Here is a 26,451-nt window from a genome sequence, read left to right as displayed (position 1 = left end):
ATTTCAACCTAATCAAGCTATACAGACTTGGATCAACCAAGTATCCATGTTTCTAAGAAACTAGGAGTGTGCCTGAGTAGAGAACCTGTGCACAGCACAGTGGATGAGGGTTGAGTTTGGTAGATTGGAACCCAATTGTGGAAAACTTTGCTTATCAGGTGTATTATTCAGGGTTCTCTAAAGATACAGAACTAATATATATATATATATGTGTGTGTGTGTGTGTGTGTGTGTGTGTGTGTGTGTGTATACACACACATACACAGAACTAATAGGAGATATATATATATATATATATATATATATCCTTCATTGCTCTTTCCTAGTCACAGTATCAAAATCTCTCTCTTACATGGGAAGAAAGACATCCAGAGAAAGACTAAAGCCTGTATGTGTATAAATAGACAAGTTTATTCAGCAGTATTAACTGACACAATCACAAGGTCCTACAACGGGCCATCTGCAAGATGAGGAGTAAGGAAGCCAGTCCAAGTCCCAAAGCTGAAGAACTTGAAGTCCAGTGTTCGAGGGCAGGAAGCATCCGGCACAGGAGATAGATGTAAGCTGGAAGGCTAGTCCTGTCTGATCGTTTCATGTTTCTCTGCCTGCTTTATATTCTAGCAACACTGGCAGCTGATTAGATGGTGCCCACCCGGATAAGGGTAGTCTGCCTTCCCCAGCCCACTGACTCAAATGATCTCCTTTGGCAACACCCTCACAGACACACCCAGGATCAATATTTTGCATCCTGCAATCCAATCAGGTTGACACTCAGTATTAGCCATCACACCACATTAATGAGTTCCTTCTCTATCAATCCCTCTGCTATTGGACAAACCTTTTACCCTGCTGTTTGCTTCCGAGATGGTGAGAGAGTTTGGTTTGAAGCAGATGCCAATCAGTGACCTTCACTGAACTTTCCTAGTCAGAGTATCAAAGTCTCTCCTTTACATGGGAACAAAGAGAGCCAGAGAAAGACCAAAGCCCACTAAGAATGAAGGGGACAAAGGCCTCTCTTGTCTGATTCAAAAGGTAGGATGGCTCAGGGCTGATGGACAAGACACATCTAATACCTCTTTTCTTCCATCTCAAGGCTATCCGTCGTGGAAATGCTGAATTCCTCTTTTTTGAGGAAAGAGGGCTTTGTTTTTTATTTTACTTTTGTTTTCTCTAAACATGCCCTGCACATCCTTCCTTTAACAGTGTGGGGACTGAACAAGCAGCTTGTGACCCTGGCCCTATTTCTGTATCTAGAGCCACACAATGGAACATCTGTCTTGACCCTGGCTGCCTTCCACCCTGTACACCATTCCTGGCTATTTCCCATCTGTGCCAGGAGAGGGGTGAAGCTGTCAATATAAGTCAACTGTATGGACTCCTGCCCATTCTCTGCTGCAAGGGCTGGAAGCTTCCCCTTGATGAAGAAAGGCAACCTCAGTGCTTCGGAGGCTTAGCATTATTTGCCCACCCCAGAATCCATCAGGAAAACTGAAATTACAGAGTGTACATTGTGGCAAAGCTGGAATGAAATAGCCACTGATAAGCATGAGTTTTTGTCCTATTCCCTAGGCCACTGGCATCACCCAAGCATTCTTTCAGCTTAGGCTGTCTCTCTGCAAAGGGCTCTGTGTTCCAGCTCTCGACTTGTGCAGTGGGAGAAGAGTCTTAATATAGAGCGGCCCATTTGAGCAGGGTTCAGTGGGCTGCACCAGACTCTGGGATAGCAGGTGATATTTCATATTGCCTAGGCAGAGCTGAAAGGAGCATTAAACTGCATTTCCGTTATCAGTGAGGTCCTTAGTGGCCTGAGGATCAGAATCCAAGCATTCTAATCAGTCTGCCTAACATTTTCCTGGGCAGCCACCTACAAACCTATGATTAGTTTGCATAGGAAGTCTGAACCAACTTTCTTAAGGGAAATGTGATCTACAAGAATGCCTGGAGCATGATGAGCCAAGGAGAGATTCAGTGACAAGTTAAAGGGCCTTGTGCTAGGAACAAATCAGTTCTGGGGAACCTAAGGATTTCTGCAGAGGGGAGTGGCTCATTTGGCTGGAATACTGAAATCCATGAAAACTGCTGAAAAATCAGTAAGGAAATTTCTGTTCAGAGAAGCTCCAACTCTAGTCTTGGCCTTCAACCTCATGTGAATTATTTTGCAGACCCCAAACCACCTAATAGCATTAGGAAAAATCTTCCATTTCCTATGTTTAAATCGTAAAATTTTCTAAGTTTAGGTTGAAGAGAAAGGCAAGGACATCTAAACTGAATACCAATGTCATGCTTAGTTCCTCTGTAAGGTGCTGCCAGCTGACTTCCAGCCTCCATGGGACACCTTCAAAGAGAGGGAACTTGCTGCTTGTAGCTGTGGACATTTCTGATTACTACAAGTTCTCATTATCAAAATCCTGAACATCAAGCGTCCAAAAACAGGGACCTATATCTTAACCTCCTGCATTCTCCCCAGGTGAGGGAGGATGTGTCTTTGCAAAGTCAGCTTCTGGAATAGATGTCTTACTACAAGTACTGACCTTCACAAAAACAGAATATTTTGCCTAGAATGTTGGCTAAGGAATCAGCTTTGTTTTGTGTGGCTGTGTGAAGAAAGTAACATTTGATTATGTGAATAGTTTAGGGATAAAATTTCAGGTTACTAAGGCATGAAAACACTTTGAAGTATATTTCAAGTGAAAATTGTCAATAATTATAATAATAGTAGAATGCTGCACATAATATATTCTTCTCAGGTAGTCAGTCTATGGCAGACATGCTTGAGGTGGAAAAAATTATGCCTGTATTCATTCATTTATTTATACATTCATTCATTTATTTATACATTCATCAAATATTTATTGACTACCAACTATGGGCTCAGCCCTAAAGCAACCAAGGCTTCTAAGAAGGAGCCCAGAGTCTAACGGGAAAGATGATATAAACCACTCATTATGACACCGGGAAAAGATGCCAGGAGTTCTGTGGAACTGAGGATGTGCACCTGCATTAACTCAGAAGGAATTTCCCAGGGTAAATGGGACATCGCAGATTCATATAAGCTGGTTCTCTTCATTACCTCCTCCAGAATCTTCAGTTCCTTGATGAGTTACAGGTTTGGCTTTTTGGTTAACCCTGTCTCCAATTACTTTCTTAAAACATTCTCTCCACTGCTGTGTGAGTGGGACAGTATCATGAATAAAGGAGGAACTTCACAAACGAAACAAGGAGGGGGGAAAAAAGGAAAGGGTAAGAATATCACCTCTCTAACCTGTCACTTTAACCTCTGGCAATCGGACCATTTGGTCCGAACCAAGTAACTGTCTCAGTGCTGACATCACATGAAATCGTCACAGAAACTTCAGTCTCCCACCGTCTCACCCACCCTGTTTGTTTATCATACCTGCTAGGCATCCTCTTTAATTTATTACTTCTTTCAAAGAGACACCTTTAAATTATGCAACCCAAGTTCTGTTTTTTTTTTTAACCACTTATCCCCCGCACATATACAACTGGTGATGCCAACGAAAGCTTGCTATTGTTTCATAACCAGCCTCACTTTTTGATGAGAACCAAGAAACCTGAGCCTTGGATAAAAATGAAATGTAAATTCCACTGAAATGCAAGCACATTATCTTTCATTTACAGATAGGATAATAAACCAAATTCCCTTCTTCTCTCACAACAGCAAACAAACGCACGTTTTGACGTCTACTCATTAAGGCTAAATTTGCTTTGGAGAAGTGAATGGGTTAAAGTCAAGAGTGAATGACCTTGAATGCTTCTTATTAAAGGAAATGGAGCTATGCATGTAGAGGAAAATGAAAATAAGGGGAAGTTACGTGACAAAGGTTATATTTTTTATAACTTCTACTGTTGTATATTGAAAGAGAAATCGACTGTGATGGGGCTTTATGTCTTTTAGATACATGGAATTTCTCCAATTTGTGCTATTATGTAGCTCATCTTTTCACAGAAATCCAAAACTACTGACAGATCAAGAGGTTTAACATTTCAGATCCTTTCAGCATTCAGCAAATGCAATAAATATCAGAGGTGGCCTGTGTTGAATGCAAGAACAGATGTTTCTACAGGAAGCAGGATGGAAACTTACACCCACTGGCTTGCTGCAACTTTGAGGAGACTTTCTTCTATACCTTCCTCTAAATGTGACTTGAAACCTTCCACAGTGATATTTTAATAAACTTTCTGTATCTTGATGTTCCTTTTAAGGGTATCATTCTTGCCCAAGTTGCCACCTTGACAAGAGATTATTTCCATAGCCCATCTGTTAGTTCAATTAACAGAGACTTCTGAGTTTTCTGCTTGGGGGCTCAGAATTTATGTTTATACCTCATCCCCTAAGTGTAATTCTTGCAAATAATCTTTGGGAATGGTGCCTGCTTCCTATCTAGATTTGAAGATCCTGCTTTTAATGAATAATGTTTATTCCAGAAAAAAAAAAAGACTTAAAATATATACCTCCATGATTCCATTTCTTTCTAGAGCTTGGATTTATTTTTTTGTGGCCAAATCACCTTCTGTGAAATGCAGTAGTTGTATCTTTCTCGTGAGGGCCAGGCTTAAGTTCTCTTGGAAAAACTGAATTGCACAGCTGGCTGGAATTGATAGCACAAGTTTTGACTCTTTCTGAAGACAGCCTTACAGATGACTTGCGCACACTGGTCTCTCAAATGTTATCTGACATAGGAGGGGTTCCATCTCTGTGGCGGGCAAAGAGAGTGTTTCAGAAATACAGGTGGAAGGTACTCTTGGTCTGTGCTGAGCAGAAAACTAAATTCTGATCTGGTAAGCTAAATCCAACTCAGTTTGACCAAACAAGACAAATTTACATGTTTCTGGTATGGGATAATCTAAACATACAAAGAATGTGATATAACCGACACTAATTAATGAACCTCTTACTCCAAATATACTCTAGCCTATGACAGACATTCCTCCTCTTGGCGCTAACATTCTCTTGTTCCTGGGCATCCCCTTTTGAATAATAATTATAAGTATTTTTATAGCAGCCTTTATGGGTAGTAATGTACATTATCTCTTTTAAGCCTACATCAAATTATTATTAATAGAATGAACTGTACTTACACACCACAACATGAGTGAATCTCAAACATGTTACGCTGTGTGAAAGAAGCCAGATGTACACAACAAAGTACATGTTGTATGATTCAATTTATAGAAAAATGTGGAAAAACCAAATCAGAAAACAGGTCAGTAACATGCTTTTCATGACTGAAAAGGAGCATGAGGGAAATGTCTAGGCAGATGAAAATGAAACCTATGAAGTGCATGTACTATGTATTCATCCAGACTGAAAGCTGCACATAAGGTCTGAGCATTTCACTCTGTGTAGATTATGCCTGAATTTTTAAAAATATTTTTTCTATTAGGTATATCTATAGATGAGGAGTCTGAACTTTAGAAAGGTGAAATGAGTTGTCCATTCTCATGCAGCTGAAAAGACAGAACTACATGCACCTCAACCCAGGTGATCCGAAGTCTTTGGTTCAGGCTTTTCCACTCTAAAACAATTTCCAAGAAGGACAATATTGATCTTACTCCACTATGGAGTCAATGTATTTTGGATGTTTTTCTTCCTGGGAACAGAGATGGGTTTCTGAAACCAGATGGGGTACTGGAAATAGTAATGAGGAGGGGACAGTGTCACAGGTGTGCAGCATGAGTAATGGTTAATGCTAGTGCTGGATCATAAAGCCCTGGGTTCAGATCCCCACTCTGCCACTTACTATGCAGCATGAGAAGTTAGGTGAGTCTACCTGCCTGAGATTCTTCTTCATATGGAAAATAAATTGTAGCGAGGCATAAATCTAATCATTCATGGAGAGTTCATAGTTGCCTATGAATTATCACTGCATGATTGCTATTCTTCTTCACAGTTTTAGTTAAAGGAGGAGTAAAAGCCCCGTTGGTATTAATAGGTTTACCTTGTTATTGCAATGGCTTACGATGTGATATTTTTGTCTCCACTGTGCTTTTCTAAGTAGATGCATAATTAATTTATCATTATATCAAAAGTGCATATAAAATTAAGCACTTAATAGTGCGTCTAGCCTTGACATTCTTGTTTGGTAGCAGGAATTGTTGAAAAATTTAGGATTGTGTGTGCCTCATTCACTATATGAATAATGTCATATATTTCTAAGTTCTTCAAGAAAATTCATTCCCAGTGTGATTCACTTATAAATCTACAATTCCACGAATGCTCAGTGTGATTCATTGAAGTATGTCTTAATGTTTGTAAATGATTGCAAACTTGGAAGGAAGCATTTCTTGGAAATCATTAAAATATTATGTGTATAACGTGGGTAGACTTTTTTAAAGCAGAAGATTCCATTTAAAACATATTTGAGTATTACCTAAGGATTTAAAAAAGAAAAGGAGTGGTTTTTTTTATATTGACAAACAAGATATACTACTCTAAAGATAAAAGTTTGTTTTTGGGGTTCTGCTCCTGTTATAATTCATAAGATGTTAGACTATAAATATTTTATTATGTTCTAGGGTCCTCAGAGCCTGCTTAAGTCAGAAATCCCACATGACTTGTAAGCTTGTCCAGTGAGGTAGTATACTTAAATAGGCATTATCTGTTGAACAGAAAAGAAAAAGGAGTGAAGACTTTGGACTCTCATAGAAAGTAAAACACTGAATTTTCTCGTGCAGAAATACATTGAACTCTTTGGTGCAAAACACCTGCCTGCCTGCACAGCTACTGTTTACACAGTAAACAGTCTAACATGGAGGGAAGCAAGGAGGCTCAGGACAATGGATAATAAGAGTCTTCATCTGTAACTCACAGCCAGGATTTCCCATTTAGCTAACCTAGAGCTATGATCTGAGGGAGATGTGAGGCCTTGAAATGTTGAGTATACTTTGCCTTAGGGCAGTACAATTTCTAACGTAGAAAGATTTTTAAATGATTTTTTAAATTACGCAATTTTAAAGTGTTATTTACATTGAAATACTTCAAGTTCACCTTCAACCTGGAGGAAACTTAAGTTTCATACCTAGATTCAGTCAACCGTATCACCATATAAACAACAACGTAAATCATGAAGTTGATTTCAGATTTTTTCAGGCTACTTGCCCCAGGCTTGTAAAACTCTGGTTTTGTTTTCTGCCAGCGAATACCTGAGTTTCAATGTTCTATCACAGACAACACCAAAAAGTAGGGTTTTGTTTTGTTTGCACAGGCCAAAAAGATTTTTGTTCTGGATTCTTCTCCAAGTGTAGGTAAAATGCCCTAAAAGATTTTCTGGTGATTGTTTTGAGATTCATATCAGTACCCAGACAGAGTTGCCTTTTAACACATTTTGGAATGTATGCTAAATATCCTTTAAGTTAATATTTTATATTGTTTTAGACTATTTGTACAGAGCCTGGGTAATTTATAAAGAACAATAATTTATATATAATATATAATATATATTACATATATTATATATATATATATATATATATAATTGCACTTTAGGTTCTGGGGTACATGTGAAGAACATGCAGGATTGTTGCATAGGTACATACATGGCAATGTGGTTTGCTGCCTCCATCCCCGTCACTTATATCTGGCATTTCTCCTCATGTTATTCCTCTCCAACTCTCTACCCGCTGCTGTCCCTCCCCTGGTCCCCCCCAACAGACCCTAGTGTGTGACGCTCCCCTCCCTGTGCCCACGTATTCTCATTGTTCAACACCCACCTATGAGTGAGAACATGTAGCGTTTGATTTTCTGTTCTTGTTTCAGTTTGCTGAGAATGATGGTTTCCAGGTTCATCCATGTCTCTACAAAATACATGAACTCATCGTTTTTTATGGCTGCATAGTATTCCATGGTATATATGTGCCACATTTTCCCTGTCCAGTCTATCATCAGTGGGCATTTGGGTTGGTTCCAAGTCTTTGCTATTGTAAACAGTGCTGCTATGAACACATGTGTGCATGTGTCTTTATAACAGAATTATTTATAATCCTTTGGATATATACCCAGTAATGGGATTGCTGGGTCAAATGGAATTTTTGTTTCTAGGTCCTTGAGGAATCGCCACACTGTCTTCCACAATGGTGGAACTAATTTACACTCCCACCAACAGTGTAAAAGTGTTCCTATTTCTTCACATTCTCTCCAGCATCCGCTGTCTCCAAATTTTATAATGATCACTATTCTAACTGGCGTGAGATGGTATCTCAATGTGGTTTTGATTTGCATTTCTCTAATGACCAGTGATGAGCATTTTTTCATGTTTGTTGGCCTCATATGCGTCTTCTTTTGAAAAGTGTCTGTTCATATCCTTTGCCCACTTTTGAATGGGCTTATTTGTTTTTTTCTTGTAAATCTATTTTAGTTCTTTGTAGATTCTGGATATTAGCCCTTTGTCAGATGGGTAGATTGCAAAATTTTTTTCCCATTCTATTGGTTGCTGGTTTACTCTAACAATTGTTTCTTTTGCTGTGCAGAAGCTCTGGAGTTTAATTAGATACTATTTGTCTAATTTGGCTTTTGTTGCCAATGCTTTTGGTGTTTTAGTCATGAAATCCTTGCCTATGCCTATGTTCTGAACGGTTTTGCCTAGGTTTTCTTCTAGGGTTTTTATGGTGTTAGGTCTTATGTTTAAGTCTTTAATTCATCTGGAGTGAATTTTAGTGTAAGGTATCAGGAAGGGGTCCAGTTTCTGCTTTCTGCACATGGCTAACCAGTTTTCCCAACACCATTTATTAAACAGGGAATCCTTTCCCCCGGGCTTGTTTTTGTGATGTTTGTCAAGGATCAGATGGTTATAGATGTGTGGTGTTACCTCCGAGGTCTCTGTTCTATTCCATTGGTCTATATCTCTATTTTGATACCAGTACCATGCTGTTTTGATTACTGTAGTTTTGTAGTATAGTTTGAAGCCTGGTAGTGTGATGCCTCCTGCTTTGTTCTTTTTGCTTAGAATTGACTTGGCTATGTGGGCTCTCTTTTGTTTCCATATGAAGTTTAAGGTGTCTTTTTCCAGTTCTGTGAAGAGGGTCATATGTAGCTTGTTGGGGATAGCATTGAATCTATAAATTACTTTGGGCAGTATGGCCATTTTCACAATATTGATTCTTCCTAGCAATGAGCATGGAATGTTTTTCCATCTGTTTGTGTCCTCTCTTATTTCCTTGACAGTGGTTTGTAGTTCTCCTTGAAGAGATCCTTTACATCTTTTTTTAGTTGTATTTTATTCTCTTTGTAGCAATTGTGAATGGCAGTTCGTTCTTGATTTGGCTCTCTTTAAGTCTGTTATTGGTGTATAGGAGTGCTTGTGATTTCTACACGTTGATTTAGTATCCTGAGACTTTGCTAAAGTTGCTTATCAGTTTAAGGAGATTTTGGGCTGTGACAATGGGGTCTTCTAAATATACAATCATGTTGTCTGCTAATAGAGACAGTTTGACTTCCTCTTTTCCTAATTGAATAACCTTTCTTTCTTTTTCTTGCCTGATTGCTCTGGCTAGAACTTCCAATAGTATATTGAATAGGAGTGGTGAAAGGGGGCATCCTTGTCTAGTGCCAGATTTCAAAGGGAATGCTTCCAGTTTTTGCCCATTCAGTATGATATTGGCTGTGGGTTTGTCGTAAATAACCTTTATTATTTTGAGATATGTTCCGTTGATACCTAGTTTATTGAGTTTTTAGCATAAAGGGCTGTTGAATTTTGTGGAAGGCCCTCCCTGCATCTATTGAGATAATCATGTGGTTTTTGTCTTTGGTTCTGTTTATGTGGTGAATTATATTTATAGACTTGTGTAGGTTAAACCAGCCTTGCATCTCAGGGATGAAGCCTACTTGATCGTGATGGATAAGCTTTTTGATGTGCTGTTGCAGTCGGTTTGCCAATATTTTATTGAAGATGTTTGCATCTATGTTCATCATAGTTATTGGCCTGAAGTTTTCTTTTCTTGTTGAGTCTCTGCCAGGTTTTGGTATCAGGATGATGTTGGTCTCATAAAATGATTTGAGAAGGATTCGCTGTTTTTGAATTATTTGGGATAGTTTCAGAAGGAGTGGTACCACCTCCTCTTTGTATGCCTGGTAGAGTTCGGCTGTGAACCCATCTGGACCTGGGCTTTTTTGGGGGTGGTAGGCTATTAATTGCTGCTTCAACTTCAGCTGTGGTTATTGGTCTATTCAAGGATTCAACTTCTTCCTGGCTTAGGCTTGGGAGTGTGCAAATATCCAGGAATTTATCCATTTCTTCCAGGTTTACTGGTTTATGTGCATAGAGTTGTTTGCAGTAATCTCTGATGGTAGTTTGTATTTCTGTGGAATTGTTAGTAATATCCCCTTTATTGTTTTTTATTGCATCTATTTGATTCTTCTCTCTTTTCTTTCTTCTTAATCTGGGTAGTGGTCTGTCTGTCTTGTTGATCTTTTCAAAAAACCAGTTCCTGAAAGAATAATAATTTATTTCTTATAGTTCTGGAGGCAGGGAAGTCCAAGACCAAGCTAGCAACAGGTTCATTGTCTGAGGAGGACCTTATTCCTTGCTGCCAAGAGAGCATCTTGCTTTGTCCTCCATAGAGGATGAATGCTATGTCCTCACGTGGCAGAAGGCAGAAGGGCAAAAAGGCCTAAGCTAGTTCCCCCCTGCCCTTGGTAAGGCATTCATCCATTCATAAGAGCAGAACCCTCGTGACATAATCACTTCCCAAAAGGTCCTACTTCTTAATACTACTATCATGGGGATTAAATTTCGACATGAATTTTGGAGAGGACACATTCTAACCATAGCCAATCTTACCTAATTTAATAGCAAATATGTGTATTACATGTTAATAGACCCTATGAGGCTTAGAGAGGTCAGGAAATGTTCCCAGTAGTCATTTGTAGAGCAATCAGCAGCATAAGCTGGATTGATCTGACTCAAAGTCTGTGATCTTTTAGCTCAACTATACTGGAACTCAAATAGGCCAATAAGCTTCCTGTTGTTTAGTTTGTTTTCCCTTCACAACACCTACAACCTCCGCCCCCTTCTTCCCTGCTCCAAGATTAGATCAGGACACATAGATAGTGTTTTAGAATAGGAGGAAGGGTTTAAGTCATCTGTTCAGTACAACATCTATTTCCCCTCTGAGCTTTGATGTCTGCCTTTTGCCCTTCTGGTTGGCCCTGGGCTGCCTGCAGAAAAGGCGGAGGGATAGTAAGAATACGGATATCTTGGAACATAAGAAAATATCCCAGACATTGGAACTCCTAAAATGGCTCTAGGGTGTTACATACCTGCCACCTCCCTCTGTCCTTGTTCTCTAGTTTGCTTCTGGGAGGTTTACCTTTGGCAGAAAGGGTAAAGGGAGCTACCATTTATGGCACACCTTTTTTAAAAAAAAAAAAAAAAAAAAAAAAAAACAGACACTTTACATATATTATCTGGTAAAATACACACAACAACTCCATGCTTTTAGTAGTATTTTCTTCTTTTTCAAGAGAAGAATCCTCAGGCTTAGAGAACTGTAGCAAGTTGTCCAGACCTAAAGGCTCTTTGGGGAGAAAAGATTGTAAATCAGATCTAATTCCAAAAGGCAGACTTTTGCAACACAGTGGGAAAGAGGAAAAGCTTTGGAATCAGGCTTGAATCACAACTTTGAGGCTATAGGGTCTTAGGTAAGTTATTTGACTTGTGTGTCTTCATCTGTAAACTGTGAATAATAACAGTACTATCTCACAAGGTGGTTGTGAAAATTAAAAGACATGATCTATGTAAAACCCTGGACATTTATTTAGCACTCAATAAATGCTAACCATTACGACTGTCATGTAACATCTCCTTCCACTGGGCATGAGATGAAGCTCTGACCATTTCCCAAAGCTTCAGACTCATAATTCTGCTGTCTGTTGACCTCTATCTCTTTATGGATGTTCTGTCCACAGCTCAAAACTTACATCTCCAAAACCAAAATAGCACTCTCATCCCACAAGCTTGTATTTCTTCCTCTATTTTCCATCCTTTTTAATAGAATCACTGTCTACCTAATTAACCAAGGTAGTTTCCCTGATTTTATCGAATAGGAAATTTAAGAACACTAGAGAGTTAAAAGATTTGCTAACAGCTACTCAGAAATTTAGGACCCCAGCCATGATGGGAATTCAGCTATAACTAGTTCTAGGTGCTTTTTCCTATACCTTCTTTCCTTCCTCCTTCTCTGCCTTTCTTTCTCCCTCCCTCCCTCTTTTCCTTTCTTCCGTCCTTCCTTCCTTCCTTCCTTCTTTTTTTCACTCTCTCACTTATTCATTCATACATTCATTTGTTTAACATTTTTAACCTTCCAATCCTTACACATTGAATTGCTGCTGCTTCTTGTCATTTACCACAGCCTAGGACTTTCAGGGCAACATTATATAAAGGGGTAATGGGAGGGTATTGTTAATTCAGTCCTGATTTTCAAAGAGATGCTTACAGCATTTCTGCATTCAGAATGTTTGATGTCAATTTGGTTTTATTTCTGGTGGATAGTCTTTATGAAGCTAAGGAAGTTACCTTCTATTTCTGGTTGAAAGAGGGCTTCTTTTGTTTACTATAACTGCCTATTAAAGTTTATAAAATATAAAATGAATTTTCCTCACTTATTTAAGTAGTCATTACTTTTCTCCTTTTATCTGTTAATATTTTGAATGCCAATAATACATTTTCTAATATTTAACCAATCTTGCATTATTCACATAGTCCAAACTTGGCCATGCTGTACTACTGTCTTCTATGTATATTGTTGGACTTCATTTCACTGATATTTTTGTTTGGCATTTGGGATTTATATTTATATTTAGGAAAATGGATGGGCAATTTTCCTTTTAAAAATTTTCCATGACTTGTTTTGTTTTTAAAGTTATATTAGCTTCATGGAGTAATTTGAGGAGACTCTTTCTGTGTCTAGTCTCTGGAATAGTTTGATTAATATTTGAATGAGCTATTCTTTAAAACTTTGGTAGAATTCACTAATAAGTTCTGGTTCTAGTATTTTCTTTTTAAAGAATTTTCCCATTCCTTTAGGAGTTACAAGACTAACCATGCTATTTTCTTAAGTTTATTTTTGTTAAGTTTATTTTTTCTAGGAATTTATGCACCCCACGTTTTCAAATTTATTAACATAAAGCTGTCAAATGTATTCTTTTATGTTTTGGAGATTATTATTTCAGTCTCCATTGTATTTGACATTATTTCCCCTTTTGTTTATAATACAAATTTTATGTCAATTTTTTTATTTTCATTAAATGTGACAGCTTGTCTGTTTTTTAGTATTTCCGATATGACCTTTAGATTTTTTTCTTATGCCACATGTGGAATATTTTGATAACATCAATTCTGTTGTAATAATAACAGTGTATGTTTATTAATTTAATCATCTTTTCTGATATCCAATAAATTTTCCCAGCATCAATAGCAATTCATTTCCCATTAGCCATAATAATCTAGCTCATGTCTTCATGTTACTTGAACTAGTTGTATTATTACATGGTGAAAGGGACTTTCAAATTAGACTGAGAAGATGTAGGATCCAATTTCAGGCCTGGTGCTTACCTGCAGTAAGATATTTAAACTCTATGAACATCAATTTGCCTACATTTTTATTGTTAGATTTTACTATGGGTTTATTTATTGAAAGAGTTGTACCCATTCACTGATGCTCACCATCATTCCTTTCCTAACTTTTTAAAAAACAACAAAGCCCCAACTACCTTGACTGCCATGCCTCAAGTGAAGCTTCCAGAGGTTCAGCATTAAATCTTGTGAGGTTTTATTCTCCTGACTCTGATAGTCAGATCCTTAAACGTTGCTTAGGCCTTTCCTCTGTCATCCTGATCTAATTCTTAGAAATTACTCTCCTAAGAGAGTATGAGGCAAGACCAAGCTAAGCTTGGCCTCTTGGAAAAAATCCAGTGCAGATGCCCAGTGAAGTCAATTGAGTTGAGTCCTAAAGGCATTAGTTCTGTAAAGCAAGATGTGTTTGTGTGTGCACATGTGTTTGGGGGAGGAAGTAAAATTTGATGGGGAAAGTTGTTAGCCTCTTGCTCTCTGGGTCATAGAAGTCTTAAAAAAAATAGATGCATAGTCAGATTCTAAAAGGCCTTGCAACTATGCATATTTCTGATGAGGGTGACAATAAGCATGCAATGAGGGTGTGTGCACGGAAGTGCTATAAAGAAGTTTTTGTTTTGTTTTGTTTTTTGAGACAGAGTCTCACTCTGCTGTCTAGGCTGGAGTGCAGTGATATGATCTTGGCTCACTGCAACCTCTGCCTTCTGGGTTCAAGCAATTCTTCTGCCTCAGCCTCCTGAGTAGCTGGGGTTACAGGCACATGCCACCATGCCCAGCTAATTTTTGTATTTTTAGTAGAGACTGGGTTTCGCCATGTTGGTCAGGCTCTTCTCAAACTCTTGACCTGGTGATCGAACTGCCTCAGGCTTCCAAAGTGTTGGGATTATAGGTGTGAGTCACCACACCCAGCAAAGCACTTTCAAAATAGAATTATCCATAGCGTTGTCTAGTCTGACAGACTCCGATGTTTCAGAGAATCCCTCACCATCTACCTTATCTTCAGATGCATGTATAAGTACTTCAAATTTGCAGCATATTCTGGGTCAGGTAGAAAAATGTCATAACTTTCCTGAGTCTACCCTTGGTAATTATATTTAGTTTACTTAATGTGGTTTCCTTTGAAAAAGCTTTATGACTCTGGACTTCTGTCACTGAAAAATAATTGCAAATTTACTGAGATCCAGGTTTGATTTGCAGGATGTTATTAGGAAGCAACACCTGGAATAATAGATTTTTATCTTCTAGAGATACCTGTAAGGGGCCAGAGAGAGACGCACTTCCTGCTTTTGATGTAAAGTTTTATTCACATGTGATCTTCTGTCTAGCAAGGAGTAAAAACAATATTTGGAGTTGAGCATTCAGACATCCTTTCTGCCTGTTACTCACTTCCTGTCTTCAGATGTTAAGAGTATAGCTATTAAAATAGTTACTTTATTTTCCCAGGGAAGATAAATTATGATTATTTTTAATGGTGAGGGCCTTGCTGGCAAATTAATCCAGGTCCTCTAAATACTTAGTAGTATCTGATGAATAAACTTTAGACTATTTTTTGTGTGTCTTGAATTATATTCTGTAGAAATCTTGGTATTTTAGGTTTATACGCCTTTTCTGCCTGGAATGATGGTAAAATTCTCAGAAGCAGTAACTTGTATATCCAATTGATGATCTATCCTGCCATGTCTAGTCCCACACGATGCACAGAGTAAGTGCTTAATTTATGCACAAGAAATGAATGAAAGAAATGATACTTTCAAGCACTTTTTATTTTGACAGTTCTAAGAGTTAGAAAAGAGACATCCTTGCAATGCATTTTCTCATTGAAATTTCATAGCCACAATAACAGCAATGACATAATAGTAATACTTAAATTTGAGTGATAAATATGTGCTAGACATTGTTCAAAGGGCTTTGTATACATTCTTAAAAATTATTTAATCCTTGTAACAATCCCATGAGATAAGTGCTTTTATTATCAGGTAAGGAAACTGAGGTACAGAGAGGTCATATACCTTCTTAAAGAAGTCCACTTTGGAAATGGAAGACTGGGGATTCCAACCCAGATCCTCCAACTCCAGAGCTCATTCTTTAAACCACTACATTGTATTGGCTATCTAAGGAAGACTTTGTTTTCCTCATTATACAGATGAGGATTCTAAGACCCAGATAGCTTAACAAACTGTCCCATCGTCACACTACTAATATAAATGAAGAAACGTACAGCACAATTTTATGCTTGGCAATGTATTTATGAATCAATCTCACTATGTTGGAGTCTTTGGATTTGGCATCTCAATTAACCACATTACAGAAGGAATCACAGAACATGACAGCTTGAAGAGATTTTGGAAACAATCTACTCCACCACAAAGTAGAATTCTTTTCTGCAGTGTGGCTGGGAAACGGCTCATCCAGTTTCTGCTTGAAATGTCACTAGCATAGGGAAGTCACCACCTCTCAGTTTTTTCTTATATTGAACCCAACTCTTATCCCTGTTGATTGTATTCACTGATCATGCCTCTACAGAAGAACACAAAGTGAAGTTAACCCAGTCCTCAGTTATTAAGTCCTGTAAATTGTTTTTCTAGGTTAAATAACTCCTAATAATTGTAGTGGACCTTTCAGTGTTTACTGTGCCAAGGGTCTTATAGATTTTTGCTTGTATTGACTCATTTAATCCTCATAATTCTATGAGTGAGTGAAAGAACTAACATGGGGGAAAACCAAGTAATTTGCTCGGGACCACAGAGCTTGGCAATAGAAGAGCTCAGAATTGGGCCCCCGGGTCAGACTCCAAAGTTTATGCGCTTCACTCTTTGGTGCTAATGGCTTTCATTTAATGTATGGTTTAATTATTTCCTGAGCCTTTCAGCAACCTAATCATCTGCTTTACCCTCATTGAAACATCTCTAACCTTTAGAGCTTCAGGTATAGGCTGATCAAGAAAGCAAAGAGAAGGACTGCGCTCTCCTCTTCTGAATGCCATATTACTATCAGTGGAGCCTAATATTCTATTACTTTATTATGGGAATCACATCCATGAAAATCCCTAGAATCTTTATTCTTATCAACAGCTTATACCACAGTTCTCCCTGTCCTACATGTCACAGAAATTTTTATTTTGAATATGCAGTGACAGAACTTTCTATCTTATCCCTATTATATTTCATCTTTTTATTTAGTGCCTGTGTGAAACTCTTAAAATCTCTATTTTGTCATCATAAGCATTAGGTGTCTCTCCCTGAAGCTATCTAGTAACTTGAAACAATAAAAGCAACACCTATTATGCACCTCATCTACTAGATTCATCCATTGCCACCTTCAGATTTGGAAGGAGTTTGGGCCAGCTGCTTTATAATATCTGGATGTCAAATGAGCAAGGTCCCGGTAGTTCCAGCCTCTTTTTATCCTGGCTTATCTTTTTTCTTTATGAAAACACAAACATGGATATTTTATAAGTTTATAAGATGATGAAAAGAAAATACTGCAGATTGAAACTTTTGTGTGTGTTGCTGTTTTTTTTTTTTTTTTTTGGACACAAAGTCTCATTCTTTTGCCTGGACTGGTGCAGTGGCACGATCATACCTCACTGCAGCCTCAACTTACTGAGCTCAAGCGATCCTCTTGCTTCAGCCTCCTGAGCAGGTAGGGCTACAGGTATGCACCACCATGCCCGGATAATTTTTTTATGTATAAATGTGGTCACACTATATTGCTCAGGCTAGTCTTGACCTCCCGGCTTCAGGTAATCATCCCACCTCATCCTCCCTAAAAGCAGGAATTACAGGTGTGGGCCACCATGCCCAGCTAAAAGATATTTTTTAAAACATGACTTCAAAAATGTTTGTGGTTATATAAACAGGTTTTGAGCATGAACATTTGTACATGTGTAGAGGCAGCATCTAGGATGCAAGAAAAAAGCATGGTAAAGTGACTGGGAGGTGTAGAGCTAGACACCCTCGGTTCACATCTCAGCACTGCCAGATCTAGGATGCAAGAAAAAAGCATGGTAAAGTGACTGGGAGGTGTAGAGCTAGACACCCTCGGTTCACATCTCAGCACTGCCAGTTGCTACCATGTGACTGTGGGCAACTCACTTCAGTTCTCCATGCCACATTTTTCTTTCTTGTAAGGTAGGCATAATAGTATGCCTACTTCATAGAATTGCTCCCTAATCAGCATACTTTACGCATTTAGAGTGGGGTCCAACTCAGGGTAAGTAATCAATAATTGCTAGTTGTTTTTATTGTTCTAAAGTTGGCAGACTACAGCCCGTGGGTCCAACCTGGCCTTCTGCCTGTTTTTGTGAATGAAGTGTTGTCGGAATGCTGCCACACTGATGTATTTATGTAGAGTCTGTGACCTCCGCGCAACAATGACAAAATGAAGTTATGACAGAGACTAAGGTCCACAAAGCCCTCAGCATCTTCTCTCTAGCTTTTTACAGAAAAGTCTTGCTAACCTCCATTTTACAGGAGAGAGTGCAGGGTTCCTGACCCTCATCTGTGACACCTTGGTCTTAGAACCTTAAGAGAGTGACTGATACGCCCTGTCCTCTGCTTCTTGATCTGTAATAAAGATCAGTTATGAGACTGCTCCTAGAGAACAAATCTGAGAAATTGGCCGGGCACGGTGGCTCACGCCTACAATCCCAGCATTTTGGGAGGCTAAGATGGGTGGATCACTTGAGGTCAGGAGTTCAAGACCAGCCTGGCCAACATGGTGAAACCTTATCTCTACAAAAAATACAAAAATAAACCAGGCATGGTGGTGCATGCCTATAATCCCAGCTACTTAGGAGGCTGAGGCAGGAGAATCGCTTGAACCCAGGAGGTGGAGGTTTCAGTGAGCTGAGATTGTGCCACTTCACTTCAGCCTGGGTAACAGATTCAGACTCTGTCTCCAAAAAAAGGAAAAGAAAAAGGAAAGAAATCTGAGAAAATACGTTATGGAGATTCTATTTGCTGTTCTTTTGCTCACCGATTCCATGTTTTGTAGCCAAGATATTTGTGCTAATTGCACATCCCTGAGTTTTTATTTTTCCTCACACTAATGAGTACTTTATGTGTGCTAAACACAGCTCCAAGCCCTTTGTGTGTGTTAACTCATTTAATCCTCATAACCTCATAGCAATTATCTAAGGTAAGAAGGGCTATATATCCTCATTTTACACATGGAGAGGTGAAGGTATCAAAAGAGTAAGGAGATTTTCCCAAGTTTTCATACTTGGCAGGTGGCAGAGCTGGGATGTGAACTGTGTAGTCTGGCTCCAGAGTCTAGAGTTTGTAAAATAGTCACTCAACTTTGAAGACTTTATGGTTTTACTAGAGAGACCTATTATGCAAACAATTGCATATAAATATAAGTTTTTTGTAATATGTGTAAGCTGATCAGTGCAGTGCCTGGTGTGGAATAAGCCATCATCGTGATGTTTCTGGTCCTGATGCTGTTGATATCAGTGGAAGTTACTACTTCCATGCCTGGAGGTGTCAGGAACACTTTGAAAAGGAGGTCTTACCCAGCATGAGGCTTAAAAGATGTAGGGAGTTTTCCAGAAAGGTTTCCACATGAAGGATACAACATGTGCAAAGAACAGAGGCAGGAGAGAACATGGCATGTTAAGAGAATTAAATAGTACTTGTCTGTGGCTTGCGAGAGAACAAGTCACCTAAGATTAGGTCAGGAAGTAGGCAGCTGCCCGATAGTGAATGGCTCTGTGTGAAGGGAGACAGGCCCCTGTCCTCTAGTGCATGGCACTTTCTAAGCAATGCCCTATATCGTCTATTTGTTCCGTGTCTCCACCTTATCCCGCAACAGGTGCACGTGTACTGGAGTGTAAGCACCTGAAGTGTAGGGAGCCAGTCGTTCTTATCCACTGTGACCATTCCAACACTCAGGGCCCTCCCTAGGGCAAGTGCTCATTAAACATTTGTTGGATTAATTAATAACTAAACCAATCAGCATGCTCATGAGATGGGATCTTTCTGTGGGTCCATTGCCTTACTTTGGCATCAATTATCTTGCTTTGTTGAAGAATCAAGGTAGGTCACATCGAATGAGGGGATTAGCTAAAATAAGGTAATTTTGAAATAATCTTTTCTTCAGAGGTATGATTATTCAACAAATTCATACCTAGTTTATTTTACTCTCGACTCCACATTTTAAAACTCAGTCCCCTCTCCAAGAATGTCCTTATGACTTGTTCAGAACATTTTGGCCATCCTTCAAATACGTCTTACCTTCAAGATGTATTTATGCCAGGATTCAGCGGGCAGAATGGCAGTAAAATAAATATCGGTAACTGAATGAAAATAATGATTCTTCTAGATAAGGCTGCCAAGCCTAAGAAAAAGTAACTTGAGCAAATAATCTCAATGTGGGCTTATATTCACATTTGTCAGGTGCCTGTAGTGTTTGGTTAAAAAGTCAGAAGACACATCTGCTTAAGGCCTCTGCCTAGAATTTGGCACACATTTGAACAGGACTATTTTTTGGTGATGATACAAATAGCAAGATGAGGTAAGACATGTTCTATTTTTTTTTTCTTTTGTAATGTTGTCAGAAAAGGCAGCTTCCCAAGGAATCATAGAATGTTTGAAGGGTAGGGACCTTATTTCTCTCCTTTGACAGGCAAAGAAAATGAGATCCAGGCAAGGGAAGTGACTTGCCCAAGGCTGGAGAGCTAGTTATTGGCAGAGCTGGAACTGTAATCCAGGCCCCGGACTCCCACAGCCAATTCTCTTCCCTCGGCATCATTCAGCCTCTCAAGACATTAGCTATAGCTTCTAAGAAACATATTACCTCTTTCATCATTTCTTGATCTTTTTGGAAATATTGATGATCTCTCTCTGGATCTTTCCTCTCTAAGATGACCTGGGAAATGCCATTAAGGGTAAATCTTATATTGTATTTTGTTAGCAAATCCCACTGTCACCAACCTGTCCCCCACTCGAACATTTCACCAAAAGTCTGAATACCCAGGTTCCTTGCCTCCAGATAATCTTTCTCCTTAATCACATTTTTTTAAATGTACATTTGTGCTCACATCCTCTAAAGCAATAAATATTTCCTTCCTGTAATCTGGAAATTCTTTTTTTGTTGTGTTTGTTGTTATTTTTAAGAAAACTTGAACATATCAGATGGACTATCTGGCTCCTTAGAAACCAGTCTGGTAGGAGAGCTGATTGGATTTGCCTAAAGCATTTCCTCATTAGTAGCCTGTGTGCTGCTTTTTCTTTCAAATGTCATCTGGCCAACCCAACAAAGATTTAATTGTGGCAAGTTGGAGCCTTAGCAAACTTGGGCTTTACTGAATGCCCTTTTGAAATCTCGAAGGACAACTACCTGTCCTTCAAATGAAAAACACAAACATATTCAAAGTGGCTTGGTGGATTATTGGTTTGAAGACCACTTCTTACTTCTCTCCACCCCTTTTCTTACAACTGAAGATTGGAATTTTAATTGCTAAACCACAGCTTTTAAATCATGATGCCCAAAAGCGGCATGGTTTATTAATTAGTTCTGATTACTAGGCACCCTGAACATGGGCCTGGCTGCTTCTAATCAGTTTCAACAGCTCTTTGCCTGAAATTACTGTCTGTAAGCACATGGAGATGTAATTATGCAGACACTAGTGTTCAGTTCTCCCAGGTTAAACCCTCTATTATGAATACATATTATAGTGTCTTAAAAGGCATTTATTGAAATGTCATAGTTTAATAGTTCAGGCTTACAAAATCAAACTCTCTTATGTTACAGGCAACAGCCTCTTAATTGGGTATTTTTTTCCCAGCACATAAAAACATTGACTTAAATACACACACACACACACACACACACACACAATTTTTTTTAAGAGTGAGAATCAGTATTGCTTCCTGGTTAAACCCAAGGACTCTAGAGCCAGTCTACCTGGATTCGCCACATGCTTCTGCCATTTTCCAGCACTATGACTTTGGCCAAATGACCTACCCCCTCTCTATTGTAGTGTCTTTGGTAAAAGGGGGATGATTATAATGCCTATATTGTTGTGAGGTTCAAATGAGATAGTACAGAAAAAACACTTAGCAAAGTATATGGAACATAGTCATGATTTTTTTTAATTGATTGTTCTAAAACATTTATTTGTATTTATGTGTTATAAAATCTATTTATTCTAAGTCCTGAGAGAATTAGGAATGTCTTCCTCTGGAAGAAGCTGAGCTGTCGTCTCCTAATATATATTCTCTTCATTTTTCACAGTAATAGCCACCTCTCCATACCATTTTTTTTTTTAAGCTGGGAGGGCATACAGCTGTCAAGAATAAAGAATAAATTTATTTTCCACCTAGAAGTGACCATGTGAGTAAGTTCTGGCCAGTGGGTTGTCTGTTAATCCATTTAGCATCACTATAAAGGAATACCTGAATCTGGATAATTTATAAAGGAAAGAGGTTTAATTGGCTCATGGTTCTGCAGGCTGGACCAGGAAGCATGGAGCCACCATCTGCTTAGCTTCTGGTGATGCCCCAGGGAGATTTTATCCATGGTGGAAAGCAAAGGGAGAGCAGCACATCATATGGCAAGAATGGGATGGAGGGAGAGAGAGAGAGCAGGGCGAGGTCCCAGACTCTTTTAAACAACAAGATCTCAAGGGAAGCAACTGGGTGAGAACTCACTCATTACCAAGGGATGGCGCTAAGCTATTTCATGAGGGATCTATCCTCATGATTCAATACCTCCCACTAGGCCCACCTCTAACGTTGGAGATGACATTTCAACGTGAGATTTGGAGGGGCTAAATATTCAAACCATATCAGGTTGTAAGCAGAAAAACAGTATGTCACTATCTGGAAAGTGGCCTTAAAGCAAGAAGGATGGTGTGTTTTTCACTTCTTTGTCTTTCCTACTAATGGGAATTTGGTTGTGATGCCTAGAACTCAGCAGCTATAGTGGATCATTAGACAGCACATCAGGGATACAGAGCAGTGAGGAAGCAGAAGCCTGATTCCCTGACAACTTCAGGGAGCAGAACTGCCCTAGCAGCCCTTTTCTTTCACTCTAGACTTTTGACAAATGAATAACAAACTCCTGTATTACTTAATACACTAATGCTGGCTGCCTATTGTAGACAAATCTATTCTTAGGTAACACTTTCCCTTCCCTGACTTAGATGATATCCTCAATATTCTGATTGCCAGGTATAGAAATTTCAGGACACTAAGGCACAAAGAACCATGAAGTTTTCACACACTCCATTTCCAATCAGAGCCACTGCTTTACCACACCCAAGCATGGCTGCCCTGTTTTCATTCCCTGCCTGGGGCTGCTTAGTTTCAGACCTCAATCGGTGATTGGGGACAGGAGTGCTTGGCAATTGAATTATGTCCGCAGTTGACAGCCAAGCCTTGTAAAAATGACTTGGAGTCTCTTCCAGCAAGAAGGGTCATCTTGACCATTTTATTACTCCTTCTGTACCAGAAATTATGGGTTCTTGGAGAAATCCAATGGCAATCTTCTTTTGCTTATTTTGTTATACACAATAACAAATGCCTCCATTTTCTATACATATCAAAAAGAATCAGGACTCTTGGACAAAGGGATTTTAAGAAAGGATGTGTGGATGTTACTTACTCTCTTTCAGCATAGATACAGAAAAAACTACCAGGACCTCAGCATGTCTTCCTTAGGAACAGTGATGATAATCTTTTAGCCTTGTTTAATTTCTTGAAATTGAAAATTTATTTTCTGGTGGTGCTGGAGATCTCAAAAGTCATTTAGGGATTTTACTAAGATTTCCTCCCAATACTAGTGATACCTACATTTCTCAGAAGAAACATAGAAAAACCTAAGCCATTACCCCATCCAAAATATAAAGAAGAATGATACCTTTTTTCTATTTTTCTTGATGGTGAAGTTCATAGGCATTGTTCAGCAAAGCCAAATTAGGTTTCTTGAACTTATGGGTTGATGTCTTTGCATCAGGAAAATTCTTTGTCTGTGCCATATTTGCTATACGCTACCCTTCCGAGGGTTGTTAAACATATTTAGATTTTCTTACTTTATCCTTCATATCTGTTCAGCTCTATCGTATTTTCCATCTTTTTGTATATTTGTGCTACATTCTGTAAAATTTCCTATCTACAGTTCCCTAATTCCTTCTTCTGACATGTCTATTTACGGAATTTTTAATTCTGGTAATATTACTAAACAATGTTTGGTTCTTTTTATCACTGTATTAAATCACTTTTAAAGAATTTCTGGAAGATTCTCTCAAGCTTTCATTTGTTTCTGGAAACATACTATAGCTTTGTAGTATGTGTGAGACTTATTGCCGTCAGTGCTGGTTCTTGCTCATGGTACGTTGTTTCCTTGTGTGCAACGTTTTCTTTGATTTTTATGCCTGCCCATTGCCCTTTAAAATGATTCACAGGGATTCTTTGAAACCTAAGATGAAGTTGCCTTCCTCCAGAAAGGACTTGCATTTGATTCCTCAAGGCCTCGAGATTTGTCAAGCTTGAGATCTCCTTAAACCAGTTTTAAGATTTAACATAAGCACCCATATCATCTACTTACTTCCCTTTCTCCCTTTTATAGACTTAAACTTTTAAATCATGGACTATTTCTTATTATACCTTATGGACAGCACAGTTCTTAGCACATGAAAACTGACTGAAAAGTTTGGATTAAATGAGTGAAATTTTTAAATTATCACACCTACCTTATTTTTTCTGTCTTTATTTTCAATTGGTCAGTTAAATATATGCAGAATATTATTCCCAGTGGGATATCCCTCCTTCAAGTCAGTGCCATGTATTTTCTCCTTTGGAAATTCCCCTAGGGCTGTGTCACATAGGAAATGGTTACTTGGTAAATCTTTGCTTCCAGGCTGATTTGCTATCTTCTCCATGCTTCTTCCCTGGAATGCATAAAGCCACACATTTCTGAATTCCTCTTGCCTTATATGGAGATTTAGAGTGTTGCTTGGGTTTTCTCTGACATTAACCCCTATGGCCCTGGAAATGGTGGATCTACTACTAATATCTTTTCTCTTAAGTACACCTAATCTCACCTTCCAGAAGTTCTCTTTAAAGTTAACCTTTGATTCTGCCACTCTCTTACCCACAGACCACCACATCTATCACTACTGCCTGTAGAATAAAGTTCAAACCTATTAGCATCCTTCATCTAGGTGGTATAGCCAGATCTCATGCGAAAATATCATCTCTGAGAAATCAGATTCTAGCTACACCACTTACTTGCCATGTGACTTTATATAAGCTTAACTTCTGAGCATCAGTGTGCTAATGTGTACAATAATACTAACCTACAAGGGATCATCTGTGTCAAGCTGTTTATGTTCACTTGAATTAGAAGAGCCCTACAAGGCATTTCTTTCTAGCAGGTCTGAAAGAGATAGCAATATTTTTCTTGTATAACCCCTGGACACATGGATGCTTGGTAAATAAAAGATGCCTTATCCATATCTTCTCTAGACCTTAGTTTCCTTGTATATAAAATGAGACCTTAAATGGTAATTTGAAACTTAATGTGCAAAGATATATAAAGCACTTGATTCAATACTTGGCACATCATTAAGTATATTCTGTCTCTATCCTTCTTCTAAATTGAGATCTGACTTACCTTTTCTAAGGAATTGCAAGAGAAGTTATAAAGCACAGCATGTTACATAAAGGAAGGATTGTTATTCTTTTCTCTACTTTTTAAAGTTCCAGCCACTCTCTAAGGCCCAGTTCAAATGTCACCTTATCTATGAAGCATCCCTGGATTCTCACTCCTGCAACATTCACTCCACTCAGAACGGTAATAATACAAGTAAAGGAAAATCTTCAATCCATCTCAGCTGATACTTGAATTTTCTATATTTCCATAAGCGTAATTCTATAATATACAAAGCTAAGCAGTGTTCTAGCTTCTACTAAAACACTTTCACAGATGAAAAAGTTCAGAATCTTCTAAAGAAGTATATCTATTCTGGCCTCAGACAGCTTAAATATGTCCCCCTAAATTTTCTGCATTTGTCTGTGTTCCTCTTTGAATACTTTACCCAGAAATAAATAATATTTCTTAAAATACGCAGTCCAGGAATATTTCTCCTTCTGTAACTGCAACCTGTGCCAACAGGTTTGGAGCAACCATGGAGCTCTTTTCTTCTGACTGCACTTATATTCAATTAAAACCCTGAAATCTTTCTTGAAAATATGTGTTGGTATTAAACGACTGCTCCTCTGTCTTGTATTAATATGGCTATTTTTGATATATATAATTGAATCCCTTAATAAAGGACCATATTACATGCATATGGGTATATTTGAACTGCTGATTAAATTTTGGGAACCTGAACTGTCTCTCATGCTCCTAGATCCTTTAGTTAATGGGTTATTTCAAGGCATTTTATTCCTGTTATAAAACATAGCTCATTCTACTTTGAGCCATGGTTTGTGTACTTTGTCTTATGTCCTGTCTTAGGTGGGTTTCTGAGAAGCGCAGCATCTGTCTGGAAGATTGGGAAGTGACTTTGCAGCCTCCCAAGCTTAGAAGCTTTTGTTGGGCCAAGAGCAGGGGGCAGCTATGAGTTGTTCTCACTCACCACACAGCAGCTAGGATATAGGAAAAGGATTCTAGATGGGACACCAACAGCATCCACTGTAGGCAACCATGATTTTGTAACTCTGGGTATAGAGGGTACTGTTCATCTCTGTAGTCTTCATACTCCTGTCCATGTCTTGCGTAGGGAAGGCACTAGTTGGTGGAACTGATTTGTCAAAGATCTGGAGGAAATGTCCCCTAGTTTGCTTTTATTCCAATCCACCGCCATTTGTAATAACAAATACCTGTGAAGGACTTAACCAAATCTCCCCAAGCAGCA

The 26,451-nt window shown here is 38.6% G+C and overlaps 1 protein-coding gene across 3 annotated transcripts in view; it reads left to right on the top strand.

The window, feature by feature from the left end:
- The window catches only part of SNTB1 (syntrophin beta 1), a 278,639-nt gene that overhangs the window by 91,035 nt on the left and 161,153 nt on the right, over positions 1–26,451 (top strand). The gene's annotated exons all lie outside the window — the stretch shown is intronic.

The sequence above is a fragment of the Sapajus apella genome, unplaced genomic scaffold (assembly GCF_009761245.1).
Source record: "Sapajus apella isolate SASKATOON/1434 unplaced genomic scaffold, GSC_monkey_1.0 scaffold3, whole genome shotgun sequence".
Lineage (NCBI taxonomy): Eukaryota > Metazoa > Chordata > Mammalia > Primates > Cebidae > Sapajus > Sapajus apella.
Note: the sequence above shows the minus strand (reverse complement) of the source record. Positions and strands in the feature narration are given on the sequence as shown.